This window comes from Microcebus murinus, chromosome 18 (assembly GCF_040939455.1).
Source record: "Microcebus murinus isolate Inina chromosome 18, M.murinus_Inina_mat1.0, whole genome shotgun sequence".
NCBI lineage: Eukaryota > Metazoa > Chordata > Mammalia > Primates > Cheirogaleidae > Microcebus > Microcebus murinus.
In genome coordinates this window covers 1,900,304-1,925,526 of record NC_134121.1, presented here as the reverse complement: position 1 = coordinate 1,925,526, position 25,223 = coordinate 1,900,304, and the positions used below count along the sequence as shown (strand labels likewise).

The 25,223-nt window shown below is 63.9% G+C and overlaps 6 pseudogenes; all 6 read left to right on the top strand.

Moving 5' to 3' along the window:
* The first annotated feature begins 2,905 nt into the window (after positions 1-2,905).
* LOC142862145 (uncharacterized) lies at positions 2,906-3,024 on the top strand (annotated as a pseudogene).
* A 3,448-nt stretch (positions 3,025-6,472) lies between these two features.
* On the top strand, positions 6,473-6,591 carry LOC142862125 (uncharacterized; annotated as a pseudogene).
* Positions 6,592-10,040: 3,449 nt separating this feature from the next.
* LOC142862144 (uncharacterized) lies at positions 10,041-10,159 on the top strand (annotated as a pseudogene).
* A 7,015-nt stretch (positions 10,160-17,174) lies between these two features.
* On the top strand, positions 17,175-17,293 carry LOC142862162 (uncharacterized; annotated as a pseudogene).
* Positions 17,294-20,742: 3,449 nt separating this feature from the next.
* On the top strand, positions 20,743-20,861 carry LOC142862142 (uncharacterized; annotated as a pseudogene).
* Positions 20,862-24,290: 3,429 nt separating this feature from the next.
* Positions 24,291-24,409, top strand: LOC142862141 (uncharacterized; annotated as a pseudogene).
* The last annotated feature ends 814 nt before the right edge of the window (positions 24,410-25,223 follow it).

The following is a 25,223-nucleotide window of genomic DNA, read 5'->3' as shown; positions in this document are numbered from 1 at the left end:
CCCTCCCCCCTGTTTCCTTATTTATTTCTCATTTTCTCCCAGCGGATTGTGGGGGTACCAATGTTCAGGTCGGGTGCATTGCTCTTTCCCCGCCTCCCCCCTCGGGGCAGAGCTTCAAGTGCGCCCATCCCCCAGTTGGTGCGCACCCCCCCTCCCTAATGGATGTGTATGCCCACCCCCTCCCCACGCCCGCCCGCCCGACACCCACCCGATGACAGTGATTCCTCTGTGTCCACTTAGGTGTCCATCCGTTCGTACCAATTTGCCGGTGAGCGCGCGCACGTGGTGCTCGTGTGTCCATGCTTGGGATACCTGGCCTACTGGGACGGGTCCCAGCTCTGGCCAGGAGAAGAGGAGAGGCGCCCTCTCACCGCTGCTCCTCACAGCCGAACAGCACTCCGTGGTGTCCACGCGCCACATGTTATTAATGCACTCCTGGATGGATGGGCACTCGGGTCGCTTCCACATCTTTGCGATTGTGAATTGTGCCCTAACTGTCACCCTACCCCTTACCCAGCCCAACTCCTCTGCCCCTGCCTGACGCGCTCCTGCCCCGCCAGGCCCGTCACTGTCCTCGGCCCCTGCCCCTGCCTGACCGGCTCCTTCCCGCCCCGGCCCACGTCAGGTCACCGTCACCGTCACCGTCCTCTGCCCCTGCCTGACAGGCTCCTCCCCGCCCGGCCCACCACCTGGGCCACTGCCTGACTCGCTCCTCCCCGGCCAGGCCCGTCGCTGTCCTGGGCCCCTGCCTGACCGGCTCCTTCCCGCCCGGCCTGTCACCGTCCTCGGCCCCTGCCTGACCGGCTCCTCCGTCGCCTGGGCCTTCCAGGGGCTTGGTGTGGACGCTGATTCCAGGAAGCCCTCCAGGAACCCGGCAGCAGGGCGGCCGCAGCAGTCTGGCACAGGCATCGCTAAGTCACCTGCCTGCCGGGGTCGTGCCCCGCTGTGCCGCGGGGGCCCAGCCTGGTGTCTTCCCTGAGGCCCTGGGGCTGCCGCTCCCCGCAAGGGGAGAGCCGCGGAGGTGGGGACCGCCTCCTGATGGGGACGTCCACGCAGCTCTCCACGTCGGATTCCGGGGCTCTCTGTCCTGCCTGAAGGCCCAGCTGGCCTGCGGGTCCTTAGAGTGGCAGAAACATCCTCCAACTGATATTGCGAGTCCGGTGGTTGTCTGCACTTTTGTGCTGGGCACCCCAGGGAGGCCCAGGGGCTGGCTGGACAACGCGGTCTGCTCGGGGGCTTCGGAGGAGCAACCGATGCCCTGTGGATTTTGGTAGCAGCGTCCGAGGTGTCTCTGAGCCCTGCGCCATGTCGGGGAGGAGGTGGGAGGGGCCGCGACCTGCAGTCGTGTTCCCGGGGTGGCACGGCATGTGGCTTCTTCCACAGGCTGCCTGGCCTGGGCTCCCCACACCTGGGCCTTTGGAGGACTGGCCCTGTTCTTGCCAAGGCTTCCTGCAGGGACCCGGAGCTGGGAGGTTGCATCTCCCAGCCCTGGGTCGGGCAGAGCCCCAGCGGGCCATGCCCACAACCTCTCTCAGCACGGGTCCCCCCGAAGGCTCCTTTGGGACCAGGATTCTCCTGCGGGTGACTTCTTAAACTCTGGCCCCTGGATGGAGGGGCACCAGGAGTAGAGGAGCCGGAAGCGGAAGGGGGTGCCCATGCGAGGGGACATTTTCAGGCCAAGTCCCAGCCTCAGCCTGATCCTCCTGGGAACCCCGGGGTGTACATCACACCCCCTGGTTGTCCCGCTCTGAGACAAGGAGCCGGGCTTCGCATTCCCACTGCAGCCAGTCGTGGGCTGAGGACACCTGGGGCGTTGGGAACTCCCTGGCTTCTCTTTGGATTACCATTTGGAGCTGCTTGGGAATGGTGCCGCCACACACACCCGAGTGCAGGTGTCTTCTGCACAGACTGCGGGCCTCGCTCTTCTGAATGCCACTGGCTCGCCACCCACCCACGGGTGAACCTGGTCAGGGTACTTTCTGTAAGGAGCAGACTCTGATCCGGGCGGGCTACCGGTGTCTCTGTTTGCTCGTTTCTTTCTTCCATTTCGGGAAAGGCTTCCTTACTGGGTTTGGAAATCTCCTGTGCCTTTCCTCGCCTATTCTGTCAGCTTTAAAATTCTCTTTCAGTTGCCACCCTCACAGATGGATTAGGAAACTCTTTTCGGTGCATTCATTAGTGAAATGACCTCAAGGAAGCTCGAATCCAATATCTAATCGCCGGCTTTTAGCGAGTCCACACCCGAGGGTGGTTGGGGTCCAATCCAGCCCCGGGCCAGGCCCAGGCCCCTTGGACTGGGCCACAGGAGGACACAGAGCAGGGTCCCGGCAACCACGGTAGCGGTGCCGGCAGTTCTCCAAGGGCTTGGGGGTTTTCCAGAGGTGGGAGATGGAGGGGACTGATTCCTTCAGCGCCCCCCAAACCACGCCGCCCCACCGCAGCCATGGGACACATCCCGAGACACGCCCCTACACTCGCTCCCCTCCCCCATGCGCTGTGCCCCAGCCCTGGCCCTGGGGAATAGGCGGCAGCCCGCCCACCCACAGGGCGGGGGGCGCAGCTGAAAGGGGTTGTGCGGGAGGGCGGCCCCTGGCTGGGGTCAAAGGGTGAGCGCGCCGCGCGCGCGTGCGCAGTCAGCAGCGGCGCGCTGGGGGTGGGGGCGGGTAGGTGAAGGAGGCGAGGTGAGGAGAGGAGGGGGGCTGGATGGTTTCCACCTTGGCAGGTCCAGCCGTGCAGGCGCATCGTGTGTGTGTGTGTGTGTGTGTGTGTGTGTGTGTGTGTGTGTGTGTGGACAGCCCTCCACCCCACCCCGCCCCGCCCCGTCCCTCACCTCAGTCGGGTCAGCGCTATCGCGGGGAAGCGCGGTGAGGCTGGCTTCTTGAGCGGGGCAGGGGCGCCCTCCGCCGTCTACGGTCACACCACCCCGAACGCGCCCCGTCTCGTCTGATCTCCGAAGCTAAGCAGCGTCGGGCCTGGCTAGTACTTGGATGGGAGACCGCCTGGGCATCCCGGGTGCCGTAGGCTTTTTTTTTTTTTTTTTGCCTGTTGCTCTGTCCCCTTGCTGGGAGCGCGGCGGGACGGCGGTCCGGCGGATCACCCCCACCCTCAGCGCCCGCCGCGGTGCCTGCCGCCCCAGCCCGCACCGTGGGGCCTCCTTCTTGTCCCAAGCCGCGACACCGCCGCCACGCGGCAGCATGCGTGGCATCTGGACTGTCAGGTCTCAGACCAAAGGTCTGGTCTGTGGGAACCGACACGCTGGAGTCTGAGAGGGGAGGGAGCTCCGGAAGGATTCCAGGATGTCATTTTGAGCGAGCATGTCACCAGAACTCGTCCCGTTGCTTTTGGGGTTCTATGGGCTACACGTAGGAATCTCTGGTGGTGGCACTGGAGGCTGGGGGCTCCGGACTCACACCCAGACCTGATGGACAGGCCTCCTTTTACTTTTCTTTTCGGATTCATTTTCTTAGAAAGTGTCTCTTATCTCTATTATTGCATTTTCTTCTCTCTCTCTTTTCAAGCAGATGATGGGAGTACAAGTATTGAGGTGACATGTGTTGCCCGTGCCCCCCTCCCCCCTGTTTCCTTATTTATTTCTCATTTTCTCCCAGCGGATTGTGGGGGTACCAATGTTCAGGTCGGGTGCATTGCTCTTTCCCCGCCTCCCCCCTCGGGGCAGAGCTTCAAGTGCGCCCATCCCCCAGTTGGTGCGCACCCCCCCTCCCTAATGGATGTGTATGCCCACCCCCTCCCCACGCCCGCCCGCCCGACACCCACCCGATGACAGTGATTCCTCTGTGTCCACTTAGGTGTCCATCCGTTCGTACCAATTTGCCGGTGAGCGCGCGCACGTGGTGCTCGTGTGTCCATGCTTGGGATACCTGGCCTACTGGGACGGGTCCCAGCTCTGGCCAGGAGAAGAGGAGAGGCGCCCTCTCACCGCTGCTCCTCACAGCCGAACAGCACTCCGTGGTGTCCACGCGCCACATGTTATTAATGCACTCCTGGATGGATGGGCACTCGGGTCGCTTCCACATCTTTGCGATTGTGAATTGTGCCCTAACTGTCACCCTACCCCTTACCCAGCCCAACTCCTCTGCCCCTGCCTGACGCGCTCCTGCCCCGCCAGGCCCGTCACTGTCCTCGGCCCCTGCCCCTGCCTGACCGGCTCCTTCCCGCCCCGGCCCACGTCAGGTCACCGTCACCGTCACCGTCCTCTGCCCCTGCCTGACAGGCTCCTCCCCGCCCGGCCCACCACCTGGGCCACTGCCTGACTCGCTCCTCCCCGGCCAGGCCCGTCGCTGTCCTGGGCCCCTGCCTGACCGGCTCCTTCCCGCCCGGCCTGTCACCGTCCTCGGCCCCTGCCTGACGGCTCCTCCGTCGCCTGGGCCTTCCAGGGGCTTGGTGTGGACGCTGATTCCAGGAAGCCCTCCAGGAACCCGGCAGCAGGGCGGCCGCAGCAGTCTGGCACAGGCATCGCTAAGTCGCCTGCCTGCCGGGGTCGTGCCCCGCTGTGCCGCGGGGGCCCAGCCTGGTGTCTTCCCTGAGGCCCTGGGGCTGCCGCTCCCCGCAAGGGGAGAGCCGCGGAGGTGGGGACCGCCTCCTGATGGGGACGTCCACGCAGCTCTCCACGTCGGATTCCGGGGCTCTCTGTCCTGCCTGAAGGCCCAGCTGGCCTGCGGGTCCTTAGAGTGGCAGAAACATCCTCCAACTGATATTGCGAGTCCGGTGGTTGTCTGCACTTTTGTGCTGGGCACCCCAGGGAGGCCCAGGGGCTGGCTGGACAACGCGGTCTGCTCGGGGGCTTCGGAGGAGCAACCGATGCCCTGTGGATTTTGGTAGCAGCGTCCGAGGTGTCTCTGAGCCCTGCGCCATGTCGGGGAGGAGGTGGGAGGGGCCGCGACCTGCAGTCGTGTTCCCGGGGTGGCACGGCATGTGGCTTCTTCCACAGGCTGCCTGGCCTGGGCTCCCCACACCTGGGCCTTTGGAGGACTGGCCCTGTTCTTGCCAAGGCTTCCTGCAGGGACCCGGAGCTGGGAGGTTGCATCTCCCAGCCCTGGGTCGGGCAGAGCCCCAGCGGGCCATGCCCACAACCTCTCTCAGCACGGGTCCCCCCGAAGGCTCCTTTGGGACCAGGATTCTCCTGCGGGTGACTTCTTAAACTCTGGCCCCTGGATGGAGGGGCACCAGGAGTAGAGGAGCCGGAAGCGGAAGGGGGTGCCCATGCGAGGGGACATTTTCAGGCCAAGTCCCAGCCTCAGCCTGATCCTCCTGGGAACCCCGGGGTGTACATCACACCCCCTGGTTGTCCCGCTCTGAGACAAGGAGCCGGGCTTCGCATTCCCACTGCAGCCAGTCGTGGGCTGAGGACACCTGGGGCGTTGGGAACTCCCTGGCTTCTCTTTGGATTACCATTTGGAGCTGCTTGGGAATGGTGCCGCCACACACACCCGAGTGCAGGTGTCTTCTGCACAGACTGCGGGCCTCGCTCTTCTGAATGCCACTGGCTCGCCACCCACCCACGGGTGAACCTGGTCAGGGTACTTTCTGTAAGGAGCAGACTCTGATCCGGGCGGGCTACCGGTGTCTCTGTTTGCTCGTTTCTTTCTTCCATTTCGGGAAAGGCTTCCTTACTGGGTTTGGAAATCTCCTGTGCCTTTCCTCGCCTATTCTGTCAGCTTTAAAATTCTCTTTCAGTTGCCACCCTCACAGATGGATTAGGAAACTCTTTTCGGTGCATTCATTAGTGAAATGACCTCAAGGAAGCTCGAATCCAATATCTAATCGCCGGCTTTTAGCGAGTCCACACCCGAGGGTGGTTGGGGTCCAATCCAGCCCCGGGCCAGGCCCAGGCCCCTTGGACTGGGCCACAGGAGGACACAGAGCAGGGTCCCGGCAACCACGGTAGCGGTGCCGGCAGTTCTCCAAGGGCTTGGGGGTTTTCCAGAGGTGGGAGATGGAGGGGACTGATTCCTTCAGCGCCCCCCAAACCACGCCGCCCCACCGCAGCCATGGGACACATCCCGAGACACGCCCCTACACTCGCTCCCCTCCCCCATGCGCTGTGCCCCAGCCCTGGCCCTGGGGAATAGGCGGCAGCCCGCCCACCCACAGGGCGGGGGGCGCAGCTGAAAGGGGTTGTGCGGGAGGGCGGCCCCTGGCTGGGGTCAAAGGGTGAGCACGCCGCGCGCGCGTGCGCAGTCAGCAGCGGCGCGCTGGGGGTGGGGGCGGGTAGGTGAAGGAGGCGAGGTGAGGAGAGGAGGGGGGCTGGATGGTTTCCACCTTGGCAGGTCCAGCCGTGCAGGCGCATCGTGTGTGTGTGTGTGTGTGTGTGTGTGTGTGTGTGTGTGTGTGTGTGTGGACAGCCCTCCACCCCACCCCGCCCCGCCCCGTCCCTCACCTCAGTCGGGTCAGCGCTATCGCGGGGAAGCGCGGTGAGGCTGGCTTCTTGAGCGGGGCAGGGGCGCCCTCCGCCGTCTACGGTCACACCACCCCGAACGCGCCCCGTCTCGTCTGATCTCCGAAGCTAAGCAGCGTCGGGCCTGGCTAGTACTTGGATGGGAGACCGCCTGGGAATCCCGGGTGCCGTAGGCTTTTTTTTTTTTTTTTTGCCTGTTGCTCTGTCCCCTTGCTGGGAGCGCGGCGGGACGGCGGTCCGGCGGATCACCCCCACCCTCAGCGCCCGCCGCGGTGCCTGCCGCCCCAGCCCGCACCGTGGGGCCTCCTTCTTGTCCCAAGCCGCGACACCGCCGCCACGCGGCAGCATGCGTGGCATCTGGACTGTCAGGTCTCAGACCAAAGGTCTGGTCTGTGGGAACCGACACGCTGGAGTCTGAGAGGGGAGGGAGCTCCGGAAGGATTCCAGGATGTCATTTTGAGCGAGCATGTCACCAGAACTCGTCCCGTTGCTTTTGGGGTTCTATGGGCTACACGTAGGAATCTCTGGTGGTGGCACTGGAGGCTGGGGGCTCCGGACTCACACCCAGACCTGATGGACAGGCCTCCTTTTACTTTTCTTTTCGGATTCATTTTCTTAGAAAGTGTCTCTTATCTCTATTATTGCATTTTCTTCTCTCTCTCTTTTCAAGCAGATGATGGGAGTACAAGTATTGAGGTGACATGTGTTGCCCGTGCCCCCCTCCCCCCTGTTTCCTTATTTATTTCTCATTTTCTCCCAGCGGATTGTGGGGGTACCAATGTTCAGGTCGGGTGCATTGCTCTTTCCCCGCCTCCCCCCTCGGGGCAGAGCTTCAAGTGCGCCCATCCCCCAGTTGGTGCGCACCCCCCCTCCCTAATGGATGTGTATGCCCACCCCCTCCCCACGCCCGCCCGCCCGACACCCACCCGATGACAGTGATTCCTCTGTGTCCACTTAGGTGTCCATCCGTTCGTACCAATTTGCCGGTGAGCGCGCGCACGTGGTGCTCGTGTGTCCATGCTTGGGATACCTGGCCTACTGGGACGGGTCCCAGCTCTGGCCAGGAGAAGAGGAGAGGCGCCCTCTCACCGCTGCTCCTCACAGCCGAACAGCACTCCGTGGTGTCCACGCGCCACATGTTATTAATGCACTCCTGGATGGATGGGCACTCGGGTCGCTTCCACATCTTTGCGATTGTGAATTGTGCCCTAACTGTCACCCTACCCCTTACCCAGCCCAACTCCTCTGCCCCTGCCTGACGCGCTCCTGCCCCGCCAGGCCCGTCACTGTCCTCGGCCCCTGCCCCTGCCTGACCGGCTCCTTCCCGCCCCGGCCCACGTCAGGTCACCGTCACCGTCACCGTCCTCTGCCCCTGCCTGACAGGCTCCTCCCCGCCCGGCCCACCACCTGGGCCACTGCCTGACTCGCTCCTCCCCGGCCAGGCCCGTCGCTGTCCTGGGCCCCTGCCTGACCGGCTCCTTCCCGCCCGGCCTGTCACCGTCCTCGGCCCCTGCCTGACCGGCTCCTCCGTCGCCTGGGCCTTCCAGGGGCTTGGTGTGGACGCTGATTCCAGGAAGCCCTCCAGGAACCCGGCAGCAGGGCGGCCGCAGCAGTCTGGCACAGGCATCGCTAAGTCGCCTGCCTGCCGGGGTCGTGCCCCGCTGTGCCGCGGGGGCCCAGCCTGGTGTCTTCCCTGAGGCCCTGGGGCTGCCGCTCCCCGCAAGGGGAGAGCCGCGGAGGTGGGGACCGCCTCCTGATGGGGACGTCCACGCAGCTCTCCACGTCGGATTCCGGGGCTCTCTGTCCTGCCTGAAGGCCCAGCTGGCCTGCGGGTCCTTAGAGTGGCAGAAACATCCTCCAACTGATATTGCGAGTCCGGTGGTTGTCTGCACTTTTGTGCTGGGCACCCCAGGGAGGCCCAGGGGCTGGCTGGACAACGCGGTCTGCTCGGGGGCTTCGGAGGAGCAACCGATGCCCTGTGGATTTTGGTAGCAGCGTCCGAGGTGTCTCTGAGCCCTGCGCCATGTCGGGGAGGAGGTGGGAGGGGCCGCGACCTGCAGTCGTGTTCCCGGGGTGGCACGGCATGTGGCTTCTTCCACAGGCTGCCTGGCCTGGGCTCCCCACACCTGGGCCTTTGGAGGACTGGCCCTGTTCTTGCCAAGGCTTCCTGCAGGGACCCGGAGCTGGGAGGTTGCATCTCCCAGCCCTGGGTCGGGCAGAGCCCCAGCGGGCCATGCCCACAACCTCTCTCAGCACGGGTCCCCCCGAAGGCTCCTTTGGGACCAGGATTCTCCTGCGGGTGACTTCTTAAAGTCTGGCCCCTGGATGGAGGGGCACCAGGAGTAGAGGAGCCGGAAGCGGAAGGGGGTGCCCATGCGAGGGGACATTTTCAGGCCAAGTCCCAGCCTCAGCCTGATCCTCCTGGGAACCCCGGGGTGTACATCACACCCCCTGGTTGTCCCGCTCTGAGACAAGGAGCCGGGCTTCGCATTCCCACTGCAGCCAGTCGTGGGCTGAGGACACCTGGGGCGTTGGGAACTCCCTGGCTTCTCTTTGGATTACCATTTGGAGCTGCTTGGGAATGGTGCCGCCACACACACCCGAGTGCAGGTGTCTTCTGCACAGACTGCGGGCCTCGCTCTTCTGAATGCCACTGGCTCGCCACCCACCCACGGGTGAACCTGGTCAGGGTACTTTCTGTAAGGAGCAGACTCTGATCCGGGCGGGCTACCGGTGTCTCTGTTTGCTCGTTTCTTTCTTCCATTTCGGGAAAGGCTTCCTTACTGGGTTTGGAAATCTCCTGTGCCTTTCCTCGCCTATTCTGTCAGCTTTAAAATTCTCTTTCAGTTGCCACCCTCACAGATGGATTAGGAAACTCTTTTCGGTGCATTCATTAGTGAAATGACCTCAAGGAAGCTCGAATCCAATATCTAATCGCCGGCTTTTAGCGAGTCCACACCCGAGGGTGGTTGGGGTCCAATCCAGCCCCGGGCCAGGCCCAGGCCCCTTGGACTGGGCCACAGGAGGACACAGAGCAGGGTCCCGGCAACCACGGTAGCGGTGCCGGCAGTTCTCCAAGGGCTTGGGGGTTTTCCAGAGGTGGGAGATGGAGGGGACTGATTCCTTCAGCGCCCCCCAAACCACGCCGCCCCACCGCAGCCATGGGACACATCCCGAGACACGCCCCTACACTCGCTCCCCTCCCCCATGCGCTGTGCCCCAGCCCTGGCCCTGGGGAATAGGCGGCAGCCCGCCCACCCACAGGGCGGGGGGCGCAGCTGAAAGGGGTTGTGCGGGAGGGCGGCCCCTGGCTGGGGTCAAAGGGTGAGCGCGCCGCGCGCGCGTGCGCAGTCAGCAGCGGCGCGCTGGGGGTGGGGGCGGGTAGGTGAAGGAGGCGAGGTGAGGAGAGGAGGGGGGCTGGATGGTTTCCACCTTGGCAGGTCCAGCCGTGCAGGCGCATCGTGTGTGTGTGTGTGTGTGTGTGTGTGTGTGTGTGTGTGTGTGTGTGTGGACAGCCCTCCACCCCACCCCGCCCCGCCCCGTCCCTCACCTCAGTCGGGTCAGCGCTATCGCGGGGAAGCGCGGTGAGGCTGGCTTCTTGAGCGGGGCAGGGGCGCCCTCCGCCGTCTACGGTCACACCACCCCGAACGCGCCCCGTCTCGTCTGATCTCCGAAGCTAAGCAGCGTCGGGCCTGGCTAGTACTTGGATGGGAGACCGCCTGGGCATCCCGGGTGCCGTAGGCTTTTTTTTTTTTTTTTTGCCTGTTGCTCTGTCCCCTTGCTGGGAGCGCGGCGGGACGGCGGTCCGGCGGATCACCCCCACCCTCAGCGCCCGCCGCGGTGCCTGCCGCCCCAGCCCGCACCGTGGGGCCTCCTTCTTGTCCCAAGCCGCGACACCGCCGCCACGCGGCAGCATGCGTGGCATCTGGACTGTCAGGTCTCAGACCAAAGGTCTGGTCTGTGGGAACCGACACGCTGGAGTCTGAGAGGGGAGGGAGCTCCGGAAGGATTCCAGGATGTCATTTTGAGCGAGCATGTCACCAGAACTCGTCCCGTTGCTTTTGGGGTTCTATGGGCTACACGTAGGAATCTCTGGTGGTGGCACTGGAGGCTGGGGGCTCCGGACTCACACCCAGACCTGATGGACAGGCCTCCTTTTACTTTTCTTTTCGGATTCATTTTCTTAGAAAGTGTCTCTTATCTCTATTATTGCATTTTCTTCTCTCTCTCTTTTCAAGCAGATGATGGGAGTACAAGTATTGAGGTGACATGTGTTGCCCGTGCCCCCCTCCCCCCTGTTTCCTTATTTATTTCTCATTTTCTCCCAGCGGATTGTGGGGGTACCAATGTTCAGGTCGGGTGCATTGCTCTTTCCCCGCCTCCCCCCTCGGGGCAGAGCTTCAAGTGCGCCCATCCCCCAGTTGGTGCGCACCCCCCTCCCTAATGGATGTGTATGCCCACCCCCTCCCCACGCCCGCCCGCCCGACACCCACCCGATGACAGTGATTCCTCTGTGTCCACTTAGGTGTCCATCCGTTCGTACCAATTTGCCGGTGAGCGCGCGCACGTGGTGCTCGTGTGTCCATGCTTGGGATACCTGGCCTACTGGGACGGGTCCCAGCTCTGGCCAGGAGAAGAGGAGAGGCGCCCTCTCACCGCTGCTCCTCACAGCCGAACAGCACTCCGTGGTGTCCACGCGCCACATGTTATTAATGCACTCCTGGATGGATGGGCACTCGGGTCGCTTCCACATCTTTGCGATTGTGAATTGTGCCCTAACTGTCACCCTACCCCTTACCCAGCCCAACTCCTCTGCCCCTGCCTGACGCGCTCCTGCCCCGCCAGGCCCGTCACTGTCCTCGGCCCCTGCCCCTGCCTGACCGGCTCCTTCCCGCCCCGGCCCACGTCAGGTCACCGTCACCGTCACCGTCCTCTGCCCCTGCCTGACAGGCTCCTCCCCGCCCGGCCCACCACCTGGGCCACTGCCTGACTCGCTCCTCCCCGGCCAGGCCCGTCGCTGTCCTGGGCCCCTGCCTGACCGGCTCCTTCCCGCCCGGCCTGTCACCGTCCTCGGCCCCTGCCTGACGGCTCCTCCGTCGCCTGGGCCTTCCAGGGGCTTGGTGTGGACGCTGATTCCAGGAAGCCCTCCAGGAACCCGGCAGCAGGGCGGCCGCAGCAGTCTGGCACAGGCATCGCTAAGTCGCCTGCCTGCCGGGGTCGTGCCCCGCTGTGCCGCGGGGGCCCAGCCTGGTGTCTTCCCTGAGGCCCTGGGGCTGCCGCTCCCCGCAAGGGGAGAGCCGCGGAGGTGGGGACCGCCTCCTGATGGGGACGTCCACGCAGCTCTCCACGTCGGATTCCGGGGCTCTCTGTCCTGCCTGAAGGCCCAGCTGGCCTGCGGGTCCTTAGAGTGGCAGAAACATCCTCCAACTGATATTGCGAGTCCGGTGGTTGTCTGCACTTTTGTGCTGGGCACCCCAGGGAGGCCCAGGGGCTGGCTGGACAACGCGGTCTGCTCGGGGGCTTCGGAGGAGCAACCGATGCCCTGTGGATTTTGGTAGCAGCGTCCGAGGTGTCTCTGAGCCCTGCGCCATGTCGGGGAGGAGGTGGGAGGGGCCGCGACCTGCAGTCGTGTTCCCGGGGTGGCACGGCATGTGGCTTCTTCCACAGGCTGCCTGGCCTGGGCTCCCCACACCTGGGCCTTTGGAGGACTGGCCCTGTTCTTGCCAAGGCTTCCTGCAGGGACCCGGAGCTGGGAGGTTGCATCTCCCAGCCCTGGGTCGGGCAGAGCCCCAGCGGGCCATGCCCACAACCTCTCTCAGCACGGGTCCCCCCGAAGGCTCCTTTGGGACCAGGATTCTCCTGCGGGTGACTTCTTAAACTCTGGCCCCTGGATGGAGGGGCACCAGGAGTAGAGGAGCCGGAAGCGGAAGGGGGTGCCCATGCGAGGGGACATTTTCAGGCCAAGTCCCAGCCTCAGCCTGATCCTCCTGGGAACCCCGGGGTGTACATCACACCCCCTGGTTGTCCCGCTCTGAGACAAGGAGCCGGGCTTCGCATTCCCACTGCAGCCAGTCGTGGGCTGAGGACACCTGGGGCGTTGGGAACTCCCTGGCTTCTCTTTGGATTACCATTTGGAGCTGCTTGGGAATGGTGCCGCCACACACACCCGAGTGCAGGTGTCTTCTGCACAGACTGCGGGCCTCGCTCTTCTGAATGCCACTGGCTCGCCACCCACCCACGGGTGAACCTGGTCAGGGTACTTTCTGTAAGGAGCAGACTCTGATCCGGGCGGGCTACCGGTGTCTCTGTTTGCTCGTTTCTTTCTTCCATTTCGGGAAAGGCTTCCTTACTGGGTTTGGAAATCTCCTGTGCCTTTCCTCGCCTATTCTGTCAGCTTTAAAATTCTCTTTCAGTTGCCACCCTCACAGATGGATTAGGAAACTCTTTTCGGTGCATTCATTAGTGAAATGACCTCAAGGAAGCTCGAATCCAATATCTAATCGCCGGCTTTTAGCGAGTCCACACCCGAGGGTGGTTGGGGTCCAATCCAGCCCCGGGCCAGGCCCAGGCCCCTTGGACTGGGCCACAGGAGGACACAGAGCAGGGTCCCGGCAACCACGGTAGCGGTGCCGGCAGTTCTCCAAGGGCTTGGGGGTTTTCCAGAGGTGGGAGATGGAGGGGACTGATTCCTTCAGCGCCCCCCAAACCACGCCGCCCCACCGCAGCCATGGGACACATCCCGAGACACGCCCCTACACTCGCTCCCCTCCCCCATGCGCTGTGCCCCAGCCCTGGCCCTGGGGAATAGGCGGCAGCCCGCCCACCCACAGGGCGGGGGGCGCAGCTGAAAGGGGTTGTGCGGGAGGGCGGCCCCTGGCTGGGGTCAAAGGGTGAGCACGCCGCGCGCGCGTGCGCAGTCAGCAGCGGCGCGCTGGGGGTGGGGGCGGGTAGGTGAAGGAGGCGAGGTGAGGAGAGGAGGGGGGCTGGATGGTTTCCACCTTGGCAGGTCCAGCCGTGCAGGCGCATCGTGTGTGTGTGTGTGTGTGTGTGTGTGTGTGTGTGTGTGTGTGTGTGGACAGCCCTCCACCCCACCCCGCCCCGCCCCGTCCCTCACCTCAGTCGGGTCAGCGCTATCGCGGGGAAGCGCGGTGAGGCTGGCTTCTTGAGCGGGGCAGGGGCGCCCTCCGCCGTCTACGGTCACACCACCCCGAACGCGCCCCGTCTCGTCTGATCTCCGAAGCTAAGCAGCGTCGGGCCTGGCTAGTACTTGGATGGGAGACCGCCTGGGCATCCCGGGTGCCTAGGCTATTTTTTTTTTTTTTTTGCCTGTTGCTCTGTCCCCTTGCTGGGAGCGCGGCGGGACGGCGGTCCGGCGGATCACCCCCACCCTCAGCGCCCGCCGCGGTGCCTGCCGCCCCAGCCCGCACCGTGGGGCCTCCTTCTTGTCCCAAGCCGCGACACCGCCGCCACGCGGCAGCATGCGTGGCATCTGGACTGTCAGGTCTCAGACCAAAGGTCTGGTCTGTGGGAACCGACACGCTGGAGTCTGAGAGGGGAGGGAGCTCCGGAAGGATTCCAGGATGTCATTTTGAGCGAGCATGTCACCAGAACTCGTCCCGTTGCTTTTGGGGTTCTATGGGCTACACGTAGGAATCTCTGGTGGTGGCACTGGAGGCTGGGGGCTCCGGACTCACACCCAGACCTGATGGACAGGCCTCCTTTTACTTTTCTTTTCGGATTCATTTTCTTAGAAAGTGTCTCTTATCTCTATTATTGCATTTTCTTCTCTCTCTCTTTTCAAGCAGATGATGGGAGTACAAGTATTGAGGTGACATGTGTTGCCCGTGCCCCCCTCCCCCCTGTTTCCTTATTTATTTCTCATTTTCTCCCAGCGGATTGTGGGGGTACCAATGTTCAGGTCGGGTGCATTGCTCTTTCCCCGCCTCCCCCCTCGGGGCAGAGCTTCAAGTGCGCCCATCCCCCAGTTGGTGCGCACCCCCCCTCCCTAATGGATGTGTATGCCCACCCCCTCCCCACGCCCGCCCGCCCGACACCCACCCGATGACAGTGATTCCTCTGTGTCCACTTAGGTGTCCATCCGTTCGTACCAATTTGCCGGTGAGCGCGCGCACGTGGTGCTCGTGTGTCCATGCTTGGGATACCTGGCCTACTGGGACGGGTCCCAGCTCTGGCCAGGAGAAGAGGAGAGGCGCCCTCTCACCGCTGCTCCTCACAGCCGAACAGCACTCCGTGGTGTCCACGCGCCACATGTTATTAATGCACTCCTGGATGGATGGGCACTCGGGTCGCTTCCACATCTTTGCGATTGTGAATTGTGCCCTAACTGTCACCCTACCCCTTACCCAGCCCAACTCCTCTGCCCCTGCCTGACGCGCTCCTGCCCCGCCAGGCCCGTCACTGTCCTCGGCCCCTGCCCCTGCCTGACCGGCTCCTTCCCGCCCCGGCCCACGTCAGGTCACCGTCACCGTCACCGTCCTCTGCCCCTGCCTGACAGGCTCCTCCCCGCCCGGCCCACCACCTGGGCCACTGCCTGACTCGCTCCTCCCCGGCCAGGCCCGTCGCTGTCCTGGGCCCCTGCCTGACCGGCTCCTTCCCGCCCGGCCTGTCACCGTCCTCGGCCCCTGCCTGACCGGCTCCTCCGTCGCCTGGGCCTTCCAGGGGCTTGGTGTGGACGCTGATTCCAGGAAGCCCTCCAGGAACCCGGCAGCAGGGCGGCCGCAGCAGTCTGGCACAGGCATCGCTAAGTCGCCTGCCTGCCGGGGTCGTGCCCCGCTGTGCCGCGGGGGCCCAGCCTGGTGTCTTCCCTGAGGCCCTGGGGCTGCCGCTCCCCGCAAGGGGAGAGCCGCGGAGGTGGGGACCGCCTCCTGATGGGGACGTCCACGCAGCTCTCCACGTCGGATTCCGGGGCTCTCTGTCCTGCCTGAAGGCCCAGCTGGCCTGCGGGTCCTTAGAGTGGCAGAAACATCCTCCAACTGATATTGCGAGTCCGGTGGTTGTCTGCACTTTTGTGCTGGGCACCCCAGGGAGGCCCAGGGGCTGGCTGGACAACGCGGTCTGCTCGGGGGCTTCGGAGGAGCAACCGATGCCCTGTGGATTTTGGTAGCAGCGTCCGAGGTGTCTCTGAGCCCTGCGCCATGTCGGGGAGGAGGTGGGAGGGGCCGCGACCTGCAGTCGTGTTCCCGGGGTGGCACGGCATGTGGCTTCTTCCACAGGCTGCCTGGCCTGGGCTCCCCACACCTGGGCCTTTGGAGGACTGGCCCTGTTCTTGCCAAGGCTTCCTGCAGGGACCCGGAGCTGGGAGGTTGCATCTCCCAGCCCTGGGTCGGGCAGAGCCCCAGCGGGCCATGCCCACAACCTCTCTCAGCACGGGTCCCCCCGAAGGCTCCTTTGGGACCAGGATTCTCCTGCGGGTGACTTCTTAAAGTCTGGCCCCTGGATGGAGGGGCACCAGGAGTAGAGGAGCCGGAAGCGGAAGGGGGTGCCCATGCGAGGGGACATTTTCAGGCCAAGTCCCAGCCTCAGCCTGATCCTCCTGGGAACCCCGGGGTGTACATCACACCCCCTGGTTGTCCCGCTCTGAGACAAGGAGCCGGGCTTCGCATTCCCACTGCAGCCAGTCGTGGGCTGAGGACACCTGGGGCGTTGGGAACTCCCTGGCTTCTCTTTGGATTACCATTTGGAGCTGCTTGGGAATGGTGCCGCCACACACACCCGAGTGCAGGTGTCTTCTGCACAGACTGCGGGCCTCGCTCTTCTGAATGCCACTGGCTCGCCACCCACCCACGGGTGAACCTGGTCAGGGTACTTTCTGTAAGGAGCAGACTCTGATCCGGGCGGGCTACCGGTGTCTCTGTTTGCTCGTTTCTTTCTTCCATTTCGGGAAAGGCTTCCTTACTGGGTTTGGAAATCTCCTGTGCCTTTCCTCGCCTATTCTGTCAGCTTTAAAATTCTCTTTCAGTTGCCACCCTCACAGATGGATTAGGAAACTCTTTTCGGTGCATTCATTAGTGAAATGACCTCAAGGAAGCTCGAATCCAATATCTAATCGCCGGCTTTTAGCGAGTCCACACCCGAGGGTGGTTGGGGTCCAATCCAGCCCCGGGCCAGGCCCAGGCCCCTTGGACTGGGCCACAGGAGGACACAGAGCAGGGTCCCGGCAACCACGGTAGCGGTGCCGGCAGTTCTCCAAGGGCTTGGGGGTTTTCCAGAGGTGGGAGATGGAGGGGACTGATTCCTTCAGCGCCCCCCAAACCACGCCGCCCCACCGCAGCCATGGGACACATCCCGAGACACGCCCCTACACTCGCTCCCCTCCCCCATGCGCTGTGCCCCAGCCCTGGCCCTGGGGAATAGGCGGCAGCCCGCCCACCCACAGGGCGGGGGGCGCAGCTGAAAGGGGTTGTGCGGGAGGGCGGCCCCTGGCTGGGGTCAAAGGGTGAGCGCGCCGCGCGCGCGTGCGCAGTCAGCAGCGGCGCGCTGGGGGTGGGGGCGGGTAGGTGAAGGAGGCGAGGTGAGGAGAGGAGGGGGGCTGGATGGTTTCCACCTTGGCAGGTCCAGCCGTGCAGGCGCATCGTGTGTGTGTGTGTGTGTGTGTGTGTGTGTGTGTGTGTGTGTGTGTGTGTGGACAGCCCTCCACCCCACCCCGCCCCGCCCCGTCCCTCACCTCAGTCGGGTCAGCGCTATCGCGGGGAAGCGCGGTGAGGCTGGCTTCTTGAGCGGGGCAGGGGCGCCCTCCGCCGTCTACGGTCACACCACCCCGAACGCGCCCCGTCTCGTCTGATCTCCGAAGCTAAGCAGCCTCGGGCCTGGCTAGTACTTGGATGGGAGACCGCCTGGGCATCCCGGGTGCCGTAGGCTTTTTTTTTTTTTTTTTGCCTGTTGCTCTGTCCCCTTGCTGGGAGCGCGGCGGGACGGCGGTCCGGCGGATCACCCCCACCCTCAGCGCCCGCCGCGGTGCCTGCCGCCCCAGCCCGCACCGTGGGGCCTCCTTCTTGTCCCAAGCCGCGACACCGCCGCCACGCGGCAGCATGCGTGGCATCTGGACTGTCAGGTCTCAGACCAAAGGTCTGGTCTGTGGGAACCGACACGCTGGAGTCTGAGAGGGGAGGGAGCTCCGGAAGGATTCCAGGATGTCATTTTGAGCGAGCATGTCACCAGAACTCGTCCCGTTGCTTTTGGGGTTCTATGGGCTACACGTAGGAATCTCTGGTGGTGGCACTGGAGGCTGGGGGCTCCGGACTCACACCCAGACCTGCTGGACAGGCCTCCTTTTACTTTTCTTTTCGGATTCATTTTCTTAGAAAGTGTCTCTTATCTCTATTATTGCATTTTCTTCTCTCTCTCTTTTCAAGCAGATGATGGGAGTACAAGTATTGAGGTGACATGTGTTGCCCGTGCCCCCCTCCCCCCTGTTTCCTTATTTATTTCTCATTTTCTCCCAGCGGATTGTGGGGGTACCAATGTTCAGGTCGGGTGCATTGCTCTTTCCCCGCCTCCCCCCTCGGGGCAGAGCTTCAAGTGCGCCCATCCCCCAGTTGGTGCGCACCCCCCCTCCCTAATGGATGTGTATGCCCACCCCCTCCCCACGCCCGCCCGCCCGACACCCACCCGATGACAGTGATTCCTCTGTGTCCACTTAGGTGTCCATCCGTTCGTACCAATTTGCCGGTGAGCGCGCGCACGTGGTGCTCGTGTGTCCATGCTTGGGATACCTGGCCTACTGGGACGGGTCCCAGCTCTGGCCAGGAGAAGAGGAGAGGCGCCCTCTCACCGCTGCTCCTCACAGCCGAACAGCACTCCGTGGTGTCCACGCGCCACATGTTATTAATGCACTCCTGGATGGATGGGCACTCGGGTCGCTTCCACATCTTTGCGATTGTGAATTGTGCCCTAACTGTCACCCTACCCCTTACCCAGCCCAACTCCTCTGCCCCTGCCTGACGCGCTCCTGCCCCGCCAGGCCCGTCACTGTCCTCGGCCCCTGCCCCTGCCTGACCGGCTCCTTCCCGCCCCGGCCCACGTCAGGTCACCGTCACCGTCACCGTCCTCTGCCCCTGCCTGACAGGCTCCTCCCCGCCCGGCCCACCACCTGGGCCACTGCCTGACTCGCTCCTCCCCGGCCAGGCCCGTCGCTGTCCTGGGCCCCTGCCTGACCGGCTCCTTCCCGCCCGGCCTGTCACCGTCCTCGGCCCCTGCCTGACCGGCTCCTCCGTCGCCTGGGCCTTCCAGGGGCTTGGTGTGGACGCTGATTCCAGGAAGCCCTCCAGGAACCCGGCAGCAGGGCGGCCGCAGCAGTCTGGCACAGGCATCGCTAAGTCACCTGCCTGCCGGGGTCGTGCCCCGCTGTGCCGCGGGGGCCCAGCCTGGTGTCTTCCCTGAGGCCCTGGGGCTGCCGCTCCCCGCAAGGGGAGAGCCGCGGAGGTGGGGACCGCCTCCTGATGGGGACGTCCACGCAGCTCTCCACGTCGGATTCCGGGGCTCTCTGTCCTGCCTGAAGGCCCAGCTGGCCTGCGGGTCCTTAGAGTGGCAGAAACATCCTCCAACTGATATTGCGAGTCCGGTGGTTGTCTGCACTTTTGTGCTGGGCACCCCAGGGAGGCCCAGGGGCTGGCTGGACAACGCGGTCTGCTCGGGGGCTTCGGAGGAGCAACCGATGCCCTGTGGATTTTGGTAGCAGCGTCCGAGGTGTCTCTGAGCCCTGCGCCATGTCGGGGAGGAGGTGGGAGGGGCCGCGACCTGCAGTCGTGTTCCCGGGGTGGCACGGCATGTGGCTTCTTCCACAGGCTGCCTGGCCTGGGCTCCCCACACCTGGGCCTTTGGAGGACTGGCCCTGTTCTTGCCAAGGCTTCCTGCAGGGACCCGGAGCTGGGAGGTTGCATCTCCCAGCCCTGGGTCGGGCAGAGCCCCAGCGGGCCATGCCCACAACCTCTCTCAGCACGGGTCCCCCCGAAGGCTCCTTTGGGACCAGGATTCTCCTGCGGGTGACTTCTTAAAGTCTGGCCCCTGGATGGAGGGGCACCAGGAGTAGAGGAGCCGGAAGCGGAAGGGGGTGCCCATGCGAGGGGACATTTTCAGGCCAAGTCCCAGCCTCAGCCTGATCCTCCTGGGAACCCCGGGGTGTACATCACACCCCCTGGTTGTCCCGCTCTGAGACAAGGAGCCGGGCTTCGCATTCCCACTGCAGCCAGTCGTGGGCTGAGGACACCTGGGGCGTTGGGAACTCCCTGGCTTCTCTTTGGATTACCATTTGGAGCTGCTTGGGAATGGTGCCGCCACACACACCCGAGTGCAGGTGTCTTCTGCACAGACTGCGGGCCTCGCTCTTCTGAATGCCACTGGCTCGCCACCCACCCACGGGTGAACCTGGTCAGGGTACTTTCTGTAAGGAGCAGACTCTGATCCGGGCGGGCTACCGGTGTCTCTGTTTGCTCGTTTCTTTCTTCCATTTCGGGAAAGGCTTCCTTACTGGGTTTGGAAATCTCCTGTGCCTTTCCTCGCCTATTCTGTCAGCTTTAAAATTCTCTTTCAGTTGCCACCCTCACAGATGGATTAGGAAACTCTTTTCGGTGCATTCATTAGTGAAATGACCTCAAGGAAGCTCGAATCCAATATCTAATCGCCGGCTTTTAGCGAGTCCACACCCGAGGGTGGTTGGGGTCCAATCCAGCCCCGGGCCAGGCCCAGGCCCCTTGGACTGGGCCACAGGAGGACACAGAGCAGGGTCCCGGCAACCACGGTAGCGGTGCCGGCAGTTCTCCAAGGGCTTGGGGGTTTTCCAGAGGTGGGAGATGGAGGGGACTGATTCCTTCAGCGCCCCCCAAACCACGCCGCCCCACCGCAGCCATGGGACACATCCCGAGACACGCCCCTACACTCGCTCCCCTCCCCCATGCGCTGTGCCCCAGCCCTGGCCCTGGGGAATAGGCGGCAGCCCGCCCACCCACAGGGCGGGGGGCGCAGCTGAAAGGGGTTGTGCGGGAGGGCGGCCCCTGGCTGGGGTCAAAGGGTGAGCGCGCCGCGCGCGCGTGCGCAGTCAGCAGCGGCGCGCTGGGGGTGGGGGCGGGTAGGTGAAGGAGGCGAGGTGAGGAGAGGAGGGGGGCTGGATGGTTTCCACCTTGGCAGGTCCAGCCGTGCAGGCGCATCGTGTGTGTGTGTGTGTGTGTGTGTGTGTGTGTGTGTGTGTGTGTGTGTGGACAGCCCTCCACCCCACCCCGCCCCGCCCCGTCCCTCACCTCAGTCGGGTCAGCGCTATCGCGGGGAAGCGCGGTGAGGCTGGCTTCTTGAGCGGGGCAGGGGCGCCCTCCGCCGTCTACGGTCACACCACCCCGAACGCGCCCCGTCTCGTCTGATCTCCGAAGCTAAGCAGCGTCGGGCCTGGCTAGTACTTGGATGGGAGACCGCCTGGGCATCCCGGGTGCCGTAGGCTTTTTTTTTTTTTTTTTGCCTGTTGCTCTGTCCCCTTGCTGGGAGCGCGGCGGGACGGCGGTCCGGCGGATCACCCCCACCCTCAGCGCCCGCCGCGGTGCCTGCCGCCCCAGCCCGCACCGTGGGGCCTCCTTCTTGTCCCAAGCCGCGACACCGCCGCCACGCGGCAGCATGCGTGGCATCTGGACTGTCAGGTCTCAGACCAAAGGTCTGGTCTGTGGGAACCGACACGCTGGAGTCTGAGAGGGGAGGGAGCTCCGGAAGGATTCCAGGATGTCATTTTGAGCGAGCATGTCACCAGAACTCGTCCCGTTGCTTTTGGGGTTCTATGGGCTACACGTAGGAATCTCTGGTGGTGGCACTGGAGGCTGGGGGCTCCGGACTCACACCCAGACCTGCTGGACAGGCCTCCTTTTACTTTTCTTTTCGGATTCATTTTCTTAGAAAGTGTCTCTTATCTCTATTATTGCATTTTCTTCTCTCTCTCTTTTCAAGCAGATGATGGGAGTACAAGTATTGAGGTGACATGTGTTGCCCGTGCCCCCCTCCCCCCTGTTTCCTTATTTATTTCTCATTTTCTCCCAGCGGATTGTGGGGGTACCAATGTTCAGGTCGGGTGCATTGCTCTTTCCCCGCCTCCCCCCTCGGGGCAGAGCTTCAAGTGCGCCCATCCCCCAGTTGGTGCGCACCCCCCCTCCCTAATGGATGTGTATGCCCACCCCCTCCCCACGCCCGCCCGCCCGACACCCACCCGATGACAGTGATTCCTCTGTGTCCACTTAGGTGTCCATCCGTTCGTACCAATTTGCCGGTGAGCGCGCGCACGTGGTGCTCGTGTGTCCATGCTTGGGATACCTGGCCTACTGGGACGGGTCCCAGCTCTGGCCAGGAGAAGAGGAGAGGCGCCCTCTCACCGCTGCTCCTCACAGCCGAACAGCACTCCGTGGTGTCCACGCGCCACATGTTATTAATGCACTCCTGGATGGATGGGCACTCGGGTCGCTTCCACATCTTTGCGATTGTGAATTGTGCCCTAACTGTCACCCTACCCCTTACCCAGCCCAACTCCTCTGCCCCTGCCTGACGCGCTCCTGCCCCGCCAGGCCCGTCACTGTCCTCGGCCCCTGCCCCTGCCTGACCGGCTCCTTCCCGCCCCGGCCCACGTCAGGTCACCGTCACCGTCACCGTCCTCTGCCCCTGCCTGACAGGCTCCTCCCCGCCCGGCCCACCACCTGGGCCACTGCCTGACTCGCTCCTCCCCGGCCAGGCCCGTCGCTGTCCTGGGCCCCTGCCTGACCGGCTCCTTCCCGCCCGGCCTGTCACCGTCCTCGGCCCCTGCCTGACCGGCTCCTCCGTCGCCTGGGCCTTCCAGGGGCTTGGTGTGGACGCTGATTCCAGGAAGCCCTCCAGGAACCCGGCAGCAGGGCGGCCGCAGCAGTCTGGCACAGGCATCGCTAAGTCACCTGCCTGCCGGGGTCGTGCCCCGCTGTGCCGCGGGGGCCCAGCCTGGTGTCTTCCCTGAGGCCCTGGGGCTGCCGCTCCCCGCAAGGGGAGAGCCGCGGAGGTGGGGACCGCCTCCTGATGGGGACGTCCACGCAGCTCTCCACGTCGGATTCCGGGGCTCTCTGTCCTGCCTGAAGGCCCAGCTGGCCTGCGGGTCCTTAGAGTGGCAGAAACATCCTCCAACTGATATTGCGAGTCCGGTGGTTGTCTGCACTTTTGTGCTGGGCACCCCAGGGAGGCCCAGGGGCTGGCTGGACAACGCGGTCTGCTCGGGGGCTTCGGAGGAGCAACCGATGCCCTGTGGATTTTGGTAGCAGCGTCCGAGGTGTCTCTGAGCCCTGCGCCATGTCGGGGAGGAGGTGGGAGGGGCCGCGACCTGCAGTCGTGTTCCCGGGGTGGCACGGCATGTGGCTTCTTCCACAGGCTGCCTGGCCTGGGCTCCCCACACCTGGGCCTTTGGAGGACTGGCCCTGTTCTTGCCAAGGCTTCCTGCAGGGACCCGGAGCTGGGAGGTTGCATCTCCCAGCCCTGGGTCGGGCAGAGCCCCAGCGGGCCATGCCCACAACCTCTCTCAGCACGGGTCCCCCCGAAGGCTCCTTTGGGACCAGGATTCTCCTGGGGGTGACTTCTTAAACTCTGGCCCCTGGATGGAGGGGCACCAGGAGTAGAGGAGCCGGAAGCGGAAGGGGGTGCCCATGCGAGGGGACATTTTCAGGCCAAGTCCCAGCCTCAGCCTGATCCTCCTGGGAACCCCGGGGTGTACATCACACCCCCTGGTTGTCCCGCTCTGAGACAAGGAGCCGGGCTTCGCATTCCCACTGCAGCCAGTCGTGGGCTGAGGACACCTGGGGCGTTGGGAACTCCCTGGCTTCTCTTTGGATTACCATTTGGAGCTGCTTGGGAATGGTGCCGCCACACACACCCGAGTGCAGGTGTCTTCTGCACAGACTGCGGGCCTCGCTCTTCTGAATGCCACTGGCTCGCCACCCACCCACGGGTGAACCTGGTCAGGGTACTTTCTGTAAGGAGCAGACTCTGATCCGGGCGGGCTACCGGTGTCTCTGTTTGCTCGTTTCTTTCTTCCATTTCGGGAAAGGCTTCCTTACTGGGTTTGGAAATCTCCTGTGCCTTTCCTCGCCTATTCTGTCAGCTTTAAAATTCTCTTTCAGTTGCCACCCTCACAGATGGATTAGGAAACTCTTTTCGGTGCATTCATTAGTGAAATGACCTCAAGGAAGCTCGAATCCAATATCTAATCGCCGGCTTTTAGCGAGTCCACACCCGAGGGTGGTTGGGGTCCAATCCAGCCCCGGGCCAGGCCCAGGCCCCTTGGACTGGGCCACAGGAGGACACAGAGCAGGGTCCCGGCAACCACGGTAGCGGTGCCGGCAGTTCTCCAAGGGCTTGGGGGTTTTCCAGAGGTGGGAGATGGAGGGGACTGATTCCTTCAGCGCCCCCCAAACCACGCCGCCCCACCGCAGCCATGGGACACATCCCGAGACACGCCCCTACACTCGCTCCCCTCCCCCATGCGCTGTGCCCCAGCCCTGGCCCTGGGGAATAGGCGGCAGCCCGCCCACCCACAGGGCGGGGGGCGCAGCTGAAAGGGGTTGTGCGGGAGGGCGGCCCCTGGCTGGGGTCAAAGGGTGAGCGCGCCGCGCGCGCGTGCGCAGTCAGCAGCGGCGCGCTGGGGGTGGGGGCGGGTAGGTGAAGGAGGCGAGGTGAGGAGAGGAGGGGGGCTGGAAGGTTTCCACCTTGGCAGGTCCAGCCGTGCAGGCGCATCGTGTGTGTGTGTGTGTGTGTGTGTGTGTGGACAGCCCTCCACCCCACCCCGCCCCGCCCCGTCCCTCACCTCAGTCGGGTCAGCGCTATCGCGGGGAAGCGCGGTGAGGCTGGCTTCTTGAGCGGGGCAGGGGCGCCCTCCGCCGTCTACGGTCACACCACCCCGAACGCGCCCCGTCTCGTCTGATCTCCGAAGCTAAGCAGCGTCGGGCCTGGCTAGTACTTGGATGGGAGACCGCCTGGGCATCCCGGGTGCCGTAGGCTTTTTTTTTTTTTTTTTTGCCTGTTGCTCTGTCCCCTTGCTGGGAGCGCGGCGGGACGGCGGTCCGGCGGATCACCCCCACCCTCAGCGCCCGCCGCGGTGCCTGCCGCCCCAGCCCGCACCGTGGGGCCTCCTTCTTGTCCCAAGCCGCGACACCGCCGCCACGCGGCAGCATGCGTGGCATCTGGACTGTCAGGTCTCAGACCAAAGGTCTGGTCTGTGGGAACCGACACGCTGGAGTCTGAGAGGGGAGGGAGCTCCGGAAGGATTCCAGGATGTCATTTTGAGCGAGCATGTCACCAGAACTCGTCCCGTTGCTTTTGGGGTTCTATGGGCTACACGTAGGAATCTCTGGTGGTGGCACTGGAGGCTGGGGGCTCCGGACTCACACCCAGACCTGATGGACAGGCCTCCTTTTACTTTTCTTTTCGGATTCATTTTCTTAGAAAGTGTCTCTTATCTCTATTATTGCATTTTCTTCTCTCTCTCTTTTCAAGCAGATGATGGGAGTACAAGTATTGAGGTGACATGTGTTGCCCGTGCCCCCCTCCCCCCTGTTTCCTTATTTATTTCTCATTTTCTCCCAGCGGATTGTGGGGGTACCAATGTTCAGGTCGGGTGCATTGCTCTTTCCCCGCCTCCCCCCTCGGGGCAGAGCTTCAAGTGCGCCCATCCCCCAGTTGGTGCGCACCCCCCCTCCCTAATGGATGTGTATGCCCACCCCCTCCCCACGCCCGCCCGCCCGACACCCACCCGATGACAGTGATTCCTCTGTGTCCACTTAGGTGTCCATCCGTTCGTACCAATTTGCCGGTG